This window comes from Nannospalax galili, unplaced genomic scaffold (assembly GCF_000622305.1).
Source record: "Nannospalax galili isolate Female #2095 unplaced genomic scaffold, S.galili_v1.0 scaffold579, whole genome shotgun sequence".
Classification (NCBI taxonomy): Eukaryota; Metazoa; Chordata; class Mammalia; order Rodentia; family Spalacidae; genus Nannospalax; species Nannospalax galili.
Genome location: NW_008344599.1, coordinates 1,615,629 through 1,626,982, shown reverse-complemented (window position 1 = coordinate 1,626,982; position 11,354 = coordinate 1,615,629). Strand labels below are relative to the sequence as shown.

The 11,354-nt window shown below is 37.9% G+C and overlaps 1 pseudogene; it reads left to right on the top strand.

The window, feature by feature from the left end:
* The first annotated feature begins 1,055 nt into the window (after positions 1-1,055).
* On the top strand, positions 1,056-9,984 carry LOC103740270 (annotated as a pseudogene).
* Positions 9,985-11,354: the final 1,370 nt, after the last annotated feature.

Below are 11,354 nucleotides of genomic sequence, written 5' to 3'. Positions count from 1 at the left end.
CCTTAATAGAAGTCTTGTCTGTTCTGCCCTCTCTCGCTGCCTCCTAATCCATAACCAGTATCAGGTCCTAGAAGAATTCTAAGTCATAGTATCATCAACTTGGAAAATGTGGGTTGAAATTGACTCTAAGTTTGTGAGATAAAAGTAATAAAATGTTAATATAGCAACACACATTAATATGTGCTCTTCAGTAGAGATTCTGAGCTCAGTGTATTACTTGAGGACATTGGAAGAGCCCTTGCAACTTGCTGAGCTGATTAAGTGAAATATGGACTTAACCCTGAGAAGCTTAATAGTAGCTGATTCCTGCAGACTGAGGTTGAATACGTGTGAGGTAGTCATAAAGTAATAGTCTGGACTCAACAAGGAGAGTGAGATCTCAAAGGGTCAAGAATCACACAGCACCATGTACCTGGCAGATGTAAAGAGTATATGCAGTTAATGAAAAAGGTAGTGGTAGTAATTAGAATTACTTGCTTGCAGAACTCTTTGGCACTAATATGATATTCTGAAGACAAAAATAGAATGGAAAGATGGATCTTTGTAATACTATAATTTTTAATCCTAGTATCAGTGAACAAAATTCTGACTTAAGTCACCATAAAGAAGAAACATGACCTCTTACCTAATCTCATACTAGAGTCAGTTCATATTTCCAGAACTCCTTGAATGGCCATATCCTATTGAGGCCTCCTCTTATGACAGTGATGCAAATGTATACTATAATCTCTGTAGCCTTCCCTAAATAAATGTGTATCCACTCTTTCATCAGGCCAACTGGTTTGAAAGGATATACATACTTGCAAGATATTACTGGACACTGCCTCTGAACTGACACCTCTCCCTAGATACCAAGCACTGTTCTGCTTAAAGGCTCTTGAATGTCACATTTTAAAAAATGGAAGTTTGGCATAACTTTATTTTACACTGGGCCCAGGGATTCCTAAGCATTTTTTGGATTATCTCCTGATTTCCAAGTGTATCATATGAGATGGAGATGTAGCAACATATTGCACAGCTGCCTCTTCAACCCATCTCCTGAGTGAGCCACGAAGATGTCAGTTATGAGCATCAAGAAAAGAGGAGGCTTTGAAGTCAATACGGAATGCAGTATAAGCAGCTCTACCACTAAAGTCTTGTGATCAAGTCGATATAAAATATTCAGTATTTACATGCGTTTCAAGAGTATGTTCAAGGAGCTATGGCCACCCCTTCATTCAAGATATCTAGTCTGGAAAGTGTGTGAGAGGCTATAATAACTCTTCATTGTGTTGCACTGAGACCGTGTTCTGTAAAATTGCCGGAGGAGGCTTACATGGCAACCTTTCAGATTTCTGCAAAAAGCCACACTTTCTTTAGATAAAAACTTTCTGAGAATTGACTCTTGAGTCACTCTCGGGTGAAGGCAAGTTTCTGGACCACGTGTGTTGAGATTTCTGTCATGGATTGTTTTTCAGGGGGTCTCAAAATGCCAATGTCATGTCCTGGTCCTCCACCCGAGTTCTTGCTCCAATACATTTCCACTGGACAACTGCAGTAACTCCCTTAGTCTTTCTGGAGCTTCCACATACTCCTCCCTGAATTATTTCCCACATTTCAATGAGACATTTTGAGATGTATATCTGATTGAACCTTTCACTTCCTTAAAACCTTTGCTGGCTCCAAATAAGCCTTAAGTTGTACAAAGCCCTGCATACCCTCCGTTCCATCACCTTCTAACACGACCTCTCCCTCACATTCACTTTACACAGTTTGAACTGTTTCACTTCTTAGAATGAGTTTCCATTAATTCATCAAGTCTTCAACTCATATTTTTTTCTTTACCTTATATTTCTTACTCTAACTTTACCTAGTTGACCCACATCTATCTTAAACATTCCAGATTAAACTTCATGACTAAGAAAAATACTGCAACACTTCATACACGAGCACAACCTGCCCCTACATTTTTTCTTTGCAATATATTTTTTCTAGTAATGTACCTATGAGACTATTTGTTTCAAATGGGCCTCATTAGGCAGGGTAAGCAGCGTATACCACCCCCTAGTAATGAAGACAGTAAGAGATAAAATCCAGTCCACGATCTACTTCTCAAGTACTGCAAGCTCCATCTGGTTAAAGGACAGAAATATCTTTTACTAATGGCATAAATGCATTGCCTGCTGACCCAGCAGTTTGTACATGGGTTGAATCTGTCTAGAAAAAGCTCCTTTTTCAAATTTGCACAAATATACTGGTGGATTAGCTACAATTCGCTATGCTCCCCTCTACAGCTCTATGGGTACAAACACTGTGACTGATTCTGTTGTGCTTCCATCGGCAATCAGCATTCTGCTTGGCACATAAGTAGATATTTGTTTATTCAATAAATGAATAAAGCATCCTCAGACATATAATAACAGATAATTATTTTACTTGGCATGTTCCTTCTGGGTTCACTGGTTTGTTAACAAAGCACATCTCAGTTTCTAAGATACAGGCTGTTCCTGTGAATCACTAACCAGAGGCAAAGAGTTTTGTTCTACTAATTGCTTAAATTCCTAATGAGGCCCCTGGGATAACACCCTACACTAGTTCTCTGGTGCCCCTGTGCCCAGGAATGATTGTCAAGGGATATCTTCAAAGTCCTGTAGTGAATAGGTCTATTTCTCTTTCTGGATAAATAGACTGCATTCTTGGATTTACAATTTCCAGAGGCTTCTGTTCTGTATAGACTGTCCTAAAATTCAAAGCTTTAACTTTGAATTGTCACCACACTATGATCTTCCTCTGACACCCAGGATACGCTGACCTTCTTGGCTTGGGATTTTTCATTTCTCCCACTCTGGCTTCTTGGAGAGTCCCATCCCAGGTCTTTTCTTTTTTGAGTTCAGACATACCAGCTCCTAAGAGAATTTCTACTATTTCCTTTTTCCAAGTTTGCAAGTGCTTGTTGGTACAGAAAAGTACAGAAGAGGAGAATTGATTTAAATTTTTCTGGTTTTCTTCCATTTTTCCTTCTGTCTTTCTGATGCTTTCCTTGACACTGGAGTTTCAGACTTTCCCTGTAACATCCACAGTGGCTGACTGAGACCAAAAGTGAAATATAGTATTCTCACAGGTTTCATTTTAAATAATGGATGAATCTGCTGGAAGTCAAGGAAAAGACAGTAAATAAGACAACCTCTGCAATCCCAGAGTTGTCATCCCTACTGATGGCCCTGGTGTCTTTTGAGGCAGTAAGGCTGAGAGTTAGGCATTGGTCATTTTGTAGATGTCTTTCTTCTAACCTGGATACCATACCTGAATATCCATTCTGTGCTACATTGCTTCAGTGGATGCATGAGATTTGTTGTCAGACATGACCCAGTTTCACACCTGGCCTTGCCAAGTAGCAGCTATGTGAGCTGACAAGTAGCTCATCCCATTGTGCGTCAAAAACCTGTATCAACAAAATAGAAATGTTCTACTTCTTTGTAGAGTATCCCTAAGTTTTTAAAATCATGTAACCCTCTACATAGGATAGTCTGTAATACATTTTAAACAAATGTTAGTTTTGTGGTTTTATTTCTAACTGTCTCAGCAATATCAAGTTGATGGGCCATTTTTGTTGTTCCATCAATTTTCAATGTCTATATGCTACTTTGGCTCCTTTTATTATGTTCAGCCCTGGGTCAGAGTACTTACTCTGTCCTTCTTCAGAAATGTAGTCTGGGCATCCAGATCACTACTTCCAGAAAAAATATACTTGACACAATACACACACACACACACACACACACACACACACATATGTTTGTGTGTGATATGCCTATGTACTATATTGACACTGGGGATAAACAATTGGTATTCTAGACAGACTTGGAGCAGAAAACCAAAAGGGAGTGCCATTCTTTACTGAGCCTCTCCCTCCCACCAGATTTTAGTAGCTGTATTAGGAACTAAAGGTGTGGGCTCCTCACCAAGTTCAAGACCATGCCTCCTCACAGATAGCATCAAACCAATCCCAAACAAAATATATCAAACGCTTCTGCTTCATAATGCTCTCCTAAAGGAAGTGTAACACTTTCTGGAATCTGTGTTCCATCTACCAGTACCTCAGTTGAGAGAACTTCTTCCTCCAGTATTGAGAATTTTCAACAGCAAAGGGTTTAGGGTTAAGGGTCAGGATAGCTGGGCTTCTGAGCAAGCTCTGCCATGGACTAATGTGTGATACTAGGCAAATCCTTTGTCCCGTTTGGAATTATTTTTTCACAGTTCTACCATGCAGTTATTTCTGAAGACGAAAGAAATCTCTTTCATGCAAAAATTCATATAAACTTCTCTTGTTTTTTAAGAAAAGGAGATGCTTACCAAAACTTGGACTGGAGAGTGAAAGCTAACTCAAAACCAATTGTGTATGTCCCTTCTGAATGGTAAGTGGGAAGCCAATATTCACTTCATCTGTCCGTCTTTCTCTATAGGATCCCTCCATGACTGTTCTCTGGAAACCATTCAACTCCTCCAACTTAATGAGCTCTGTAAGCACTGTTTCCTGTCTGTTATACACCATCTTCTCTTCTGCTTGACTGTTTTACATGCTCCATATGCCTACAATGACCCCAAAGGTAGGAAGCAAGTGTTCTCCCTCTCGCTGCCCTGTAGTTCTGAACTCTAAATTTTCACTTAATCACTTTGTCCTGGTCCTGCTGCAGGCAGTGCTTCTGTGGACATCTAGCAAAGGGATGCCTCTCCTTTTGCAAACTAGAAGTACCTCAAAAGCATTCCTTCATTTACCAGTCATTTAACAAGGATTTGTCAAAAGCCTAAAATAGGTCTCACATTGGGCTGGGTTCTGGAGATGTGGAATTAGGAAAGTAAGATCTCAGTAACTGAAAAGCTTGTTTGAAAGTCAGATAACAAATGCTTGTAAGAGTATATGGCAAGAGTAATCAGAGAATAATCAAAATGTCAAGAATATCAAGATGAGAGGGTTATATAAATGGAAAAATAGTAGTTACACTAGCCTTAAAACACAAACTATGTAACAGTAATATATATTCACTATATTTAAGAACTCCATTTTCTTTTTCTGGTATGATTGCTTTGCCCTGTGTTAGCCCTGCACCTTCTTAATTACTGTAACCTTGTCAAAAGTACCAGTCTTTGACAGACAAATCCTCTCCTTTTGTTTTTCTATTTTAAGAGTTCTGTAACTACTCCTGGAACTTTGAACTTCCAATTACATCTTAGTACTAGTTGTCAGTCCAACAAACAAATAATTAAAAACAACCAACTTGAGATTGAATCACACTGACTCCATAAGTCACTTTGAGATTAGTTGAAATTGTCATACTGTTATCTTAGAATTCATAGACATAATCATTTACTTCATCCATTTTTAGAATGCTTCATTAAGGTTTTGAGATTTTCTCCATAAAGGTCTTTTATTCATGGGTACTTTATATTTTTGAAATTATAATAAATGATATGTTCTTTAGATTTGATTTGCTATCAGCTTGTTGAAATGCAGAAATGCAATGAATTTTTACATAGAAAGTTTGTGCCAGAAAGCTTGCTAAGCTCTCTTAATAATTCTGATAACCTATCAGTACTATCTTTTGAATTTTCTATGAATACAATCTGTAAAGAATGCCAGTTTCATTTTTTCTCTCTCAATCTTTGTATCTTTAATTTCATTTTCTTACCTTACTGGGCTTGCTAGAACATTCAATATAATGTTGAAGAGAATTTGATAAAGTAGTCACTTTTATCTTGTTCTTAATCCTAAAGGAAATTCTTCAGTATCTTTGCACTAAGTATGATGTTGACTATAGAATTGCTGTGCTATGTTTTACCTGCTTAAAGAAAATCTGTTCTCTGTTCTTATCAAATGTAAATATTGAAAATTTTGCAAATCTTTTTAGTAGCTATTAAAATAATCTTGTAACTTTTTCCATTAAATATCTTATTTTAGTAAATCTATAGCTTGACTCTTTTAATTTTAAACAAATTTTCCATTCTGAAAAAAACACTTCCATGTAACCATTTTATATACTGATGGATAATTTGTTGATATTTTATTCAAGAATTTAACAGCTATATTTTAGAGTGAGCTTAACCTAAAAGCATTATTAAAATAAAGCTAGCTTTAAAAAATGAGGTGGAGAATATTTCATCTCTTTCTGATACCTAAATACTTGGTCTAATATTGGAATTACCTAAAATATTTTATAGCATTTATTGGTAATGTTATCTTGACCTGGAGACTTATTTGCAAATTTTGACAACTGTATTTGTTTTTGCCTTGTGTGTATATGTGTATTTGTGTATGTGTTTATATGTGTATATTACATTGTGTAGTATATGAGCATAGATGTGCATGGGTACATACACTGATGTCCATGTGCAGGGGCAAGAAGAGGATGTTTGATGTCCTGCTTTATCACTCTATGCCTCATTTCTTTGAGGAAGTGTTTTTCACTATACATGGAGTTAGGCTGGCAGTCAGCAAGCCCCAGTAAATCCTTTTGTCTCCACTTCCCACAGTACATTTTAGTTACAGTGCACATGCAGCTATGCCCAGCTTTTTACACAGGTACTGAGAATTTTGAACTTGGGTCTTTATACTTACACAATAATTACTTTTACCTGCTGAGCCATCTTGACAGCCACTTAACAACTGTATGTCAAAAAATATTTGCAGACTATCCTAGTTTCATTCTGTTGCTGTGATAAAAATATTCTGACCAAAAGTAACTTGGAGTGGAAAGAGTTTATTTGATTTACACTTCCAGGCCTCAATCCATCACTGAGAGAAGTCAGAGCAGGAGCTTAAACAGAACTTAAGCAGAAACCATGAAGGAATATTTCTTGCTGGCTCACTCTCTGGCTTTTCTTTCTTTAAGTTTCCAAGGACCAGCTACAGAGGAATGATACCACACACAGTGGCTTGAGCCCTCCTACATAACTGATATTCAAGGCAATCCCTCACAGACCTGCCTAGACATTGAGGAAATTCCTCAATGGAGGTTTCTGTTTTCAGCTAACTCTAGGGTGTGTTAAATGACAATTAAGGCTAATTAAGATGCAGAGTTTTTTAGGCTATTAATCCTTGGTTAATGTCTGTAAGTTATTCATTCCTATAAGTGTGAACATTTTTGTTTTACTAAAACTATATTGGAATAAAATTGTCATGCTATTTTTTCTCTTTTATGCCTATAACTTCCCTAAGTATGTTCCTTTATTAATTGATAAGAAAGTTTATGTCTTCTCTTGTTTTTCTTGGTCAATTTCACTAGCATCTTACATTAAATTTACAAAAATTTACCTTTAGACATCTTATTGTTTATTCTTCTTTTGTGTTATTACAACCTATTTCATAGGTTGTAATTATTATTTTTTCCTCCTACTTTATTTTTTTATTTTTGTAACTTCATGAGATAGACTCTCAACTAATTAGTATTAGCCTTTAAAGTACCTCAAAGTGTAAATTTACCTCTAATGCTGTTCCATGCATATCATGCATGTTTGAGCTGTAAAGGGGAGTCAAACCATGGGTGCCTGGTTTTGTTTAGACAACATGGTGCTGAAATGGATTTCTGGCATAAGTCAAGATGGCTAATGCTAGATATCTAGGGGGCTATGAATCAACGTGAAATGACTGATACCAGATAGTACCTCAAAGTGTAAATTTACCTCTAATGCTGTTCCATGCATATCATGCATGTTTGAGCTGTAAAGGGGAGTCAAACCATGGGTGCCTGGTTTTGTTTAGACAACATGGTGCTGAAATGGATTTCTGGCATAAGTCAAGATGGCTAATGCTAGATATCTAGGGGGCTATGAATCAACGTGAAATGACTGATACCAGATATCCAGAGACCCCCAAATTAAGCAGTACTTAAATTTCACATAAAACCAGTTTCGACAAGAAGTTATCTTTGTGTGATTTCCTATAGTCTTTGCTACCAAGAGTGCATGCATTCTTGCCTGGTTTCCACCGGCCCAATGGCCTGCAGGCCTGGAGAAAATAAAACACATCACATTTGCCAGCAGCTCCATGAATCTTTAATCTCCAGGCTCCTCAAGACCTTCTGTCCCTGACTACTGAACTCGGCCTCCATAGTATGTCATTATTTTATTACAGTTCAGGTATAAATACTTTATAATTATCATTATAAGTTCTTCTTTTAACCATGGGTTAAATACTGAAAATTTGTGATTTTTTAAGCTATCAGATTCATAAAAACTTCCAACTCAATCACAGAATGATCTAAGAATGTGGTTATCTTTTTAAAGAAAATCTAATTTTAAGAAAAATTTGAGAACAACTTCACGGGCCATAAAAAAATTTAAGTATTGATCAAATTTGGGGTATTTTTTGGCATTTTTATTTTTAATACAAGGATCTAGCCTGTTATTCCCTAAAGGAAGAGGCTTTTTGCTTGTTTAGTGTGTGTGTGTGTGTGTGTGTGTGTGTGTGTGTGACGTGTGGAGATCAGAGAACAACTTTCGGGACTTTGCTTGTTTAGTGTGTGTGTGTATGTGTGTGTGTGTGTGTGTGTGTGTGTGTGTAAGAGAGAGAGAGAGAGAATTTGCATATGTGCAAGTGTAAGTACTTATGCTGGGGCATGAGTGTGTGCAGGTGTACGCATGTGTGGAGGCCAGAAGACAACCTCAGCTGTTGTTCCTCAGATGCCATCGACCTTGATTTGCTGTTCTTGTTGTTTTCTGCCACACGATCTCTCGTTGGCCTGGAACTTGCCAAGTAGGCTAGGCTGTCAGTCAAGTGAGCCCCAGAGATCTGCCTCCTCGTGCTGGTACTGGGATTACAAGAACATGCCACCATGCTTGGCTGTTGTTGATTTATTTATTCATTCATTCATTTTAATGTGGGTTCTGATGATCAGACTCAGATCTTCACCTCTGCAAGGCAAGCAATTTACTAACTGAACTATGTCTCTACAGCCCAACCCATGGAGTTTCAAACTGGATGTCTGATGTCCTTTATGCTCTACAAGGTGCTTGAGGTCAGGACGAGCTCTGGCACTAAGACACGACGTTGACCTCTTTTTCTTTCAGATCTGAGCTTCTCAGTGAAGAAAGCCAACTGCACAGAGGTCAGAGAATTTGTTTTACAAGGTTTCTCTAATTTCCAAGAGCACAAACTCATACTCTTTGTTGTCTTTTTTGCCCTATACATCATAACTCTGGCAGGCAATGTCATCATTGTAACCATTATCTGGACCAATCACCACCTTCACACCCCCATGTACTTCCTCTTAACTATCCTCTCCACCTCAGGGACTTTCTATTCCCTCGTCATCATCCCACACATGCTTTCTAGCCTGGTGGGTCTGAATTGATCCATCTCCCTGGAGTGCTGTGGGACTCGGTTCTTTTTGTTTCCTTGGCTTTGCCATCACCAACTGTCTTCTGCTAGCAGTCATGGGTTATGATCACTATGTGGCCATCTGCAACCCACTTCGCTACAGCATCATCATGAACTGGAGTATCTGTGTCATGCTGACATCTTCAGTCTGTGTCACAGGGTTCTTGCTCTCTCTCTACTTCAGGCAGTGGCCATTTTCAGGCTTCCCTTTTGCCACTCACTGATTGAGCATTTCTTCTGAGATGTCTGACCTGTTTTGGCCCTGGCCAGTGCCGTCCCAGTCATTAATGACATCTTGGCTGTAATTACCAGCCTCCTGGTCTTCACAGTCCCTGCCTCCTTCCTCTTTATCTCCTATGTCCTCATTATTTCCACCATTCTCAAGGCTGCCTCAGATGAAGGCTGAAGAAAGAACTTTGCCTCCTGTGCCTCCCACCTCACTGTGGTTGTGATCCACTATGGCTGTGCCCGCATTCAAGCCCAAGTCAGAGAACACCAGAGATCAAGACCAGCTGATCTCAGTGACCTACACTGTCATAAAACCTTTACTAAACCTTGTTGTGTATACTCTGAGAAACAAAGATGTCCAGAATGCTCTCCAGAGAGTGTTGCATAGGAAATCCCTTTCATAAGATGCTAATCTCTGTCCAAATAATTTTAGACTTTTTAGATGGAACCTGATAGGTAAAGCTATAAAGCCAGACTTTCATGTGACTAGAAGTCTCATACATCACAGCCAGGGCCAGGGCAAAAGTGAAGCTGGGAGCCAGCCCCTAATAATTGAGTTTCATTTCCTCAACCTCTTTGTTAACATAATAAAAACACAGGTCACTTGACAGACCTATACACAGGCAGCCATTGGCCCTATTCCAGAAGATAATTACAAGGTCAAAGCATGATCTTATGTTCATTTCAAGCTTAAGTTTAAAGGGCCCAATCCATTTTTTTGCTGAAGTGTAAACCACATAATAATATTACTCAATGGAATATTCTTTTAATACAAATTAGAGGCTTGAACAAGTAGTTTGTAGGAAGGATGTGCACAGAAGTCTAATTACCTTGTGTTTTAATAAGATAAGCAAAGCAAAAATAGAGAAAACTTAAGAAATGGGTTTGGAATAAACGAAAACTTTCCATAGAGAATATCTTCAAGCAGTCACACATGCAACTCAAAAGTCCACAGACCTATCAGCTACAGGTGGAACATCAAATGAAGGGACTGAGAGATGGGGGTAAAGAAAGAAGGGTAAGTTGATGGAGAAGCATCATAACCAGGGTATGACAGCCTCAGAATTCTGGTCATGTCAACTGAATTCAAGAGACTTGGTGAAATTCTTTGTTGCTTCTTGCTGAAGATATGAATATGAATTGAAAAGGCTTGTGGGGCAGAAAAAAATCATCTTTCATAAACATGATTTTTTTAAGTTTCAAAAGGGAAGAGGAGGTTGCTCAGGGAAAAGCTTGCTGAGAATTCTGTGAAATTGGCAAAAACGAATAGAAGTTAAGAAAAAGATCTTAATATGAACTTCCAGTGATAGAAGAGTGGAAGTGAAATACAGGACATGGTGAGGGTGGGTCAAGAGGAGCAGAAAGAAATTTAGAAAATGCCCTTCTGGCGGAGCTTTCTCCCTATTGTAAGCTAAATCACAAGTAAAGATGGATGATTTATTACTACTACAAAACTGAACAACGTAAACAATAAGGAATTCCGACATAAAAACTTCCGTAAAATTAAATCAAGTTAGAAATGAAATAGCAAAAGTAAAAGGACAAGGGTAAATTTTAGATTCAACCTGTGAGGCAAAATAAGTGATGAATAAAACCAATTAATAGACATAAGTATTGAGCAAATTAAAGTTACACTGAGAATTTTATTCTAAAATTCACAAATACATGAGTATAAGTATTCTCCATAAAATACTGTCAAAATATAGAAATATCTAATAAAATAAGCAAAGCATTTGTGAAATTTATAGACTATGCATGCAAGTGCATAAAATCT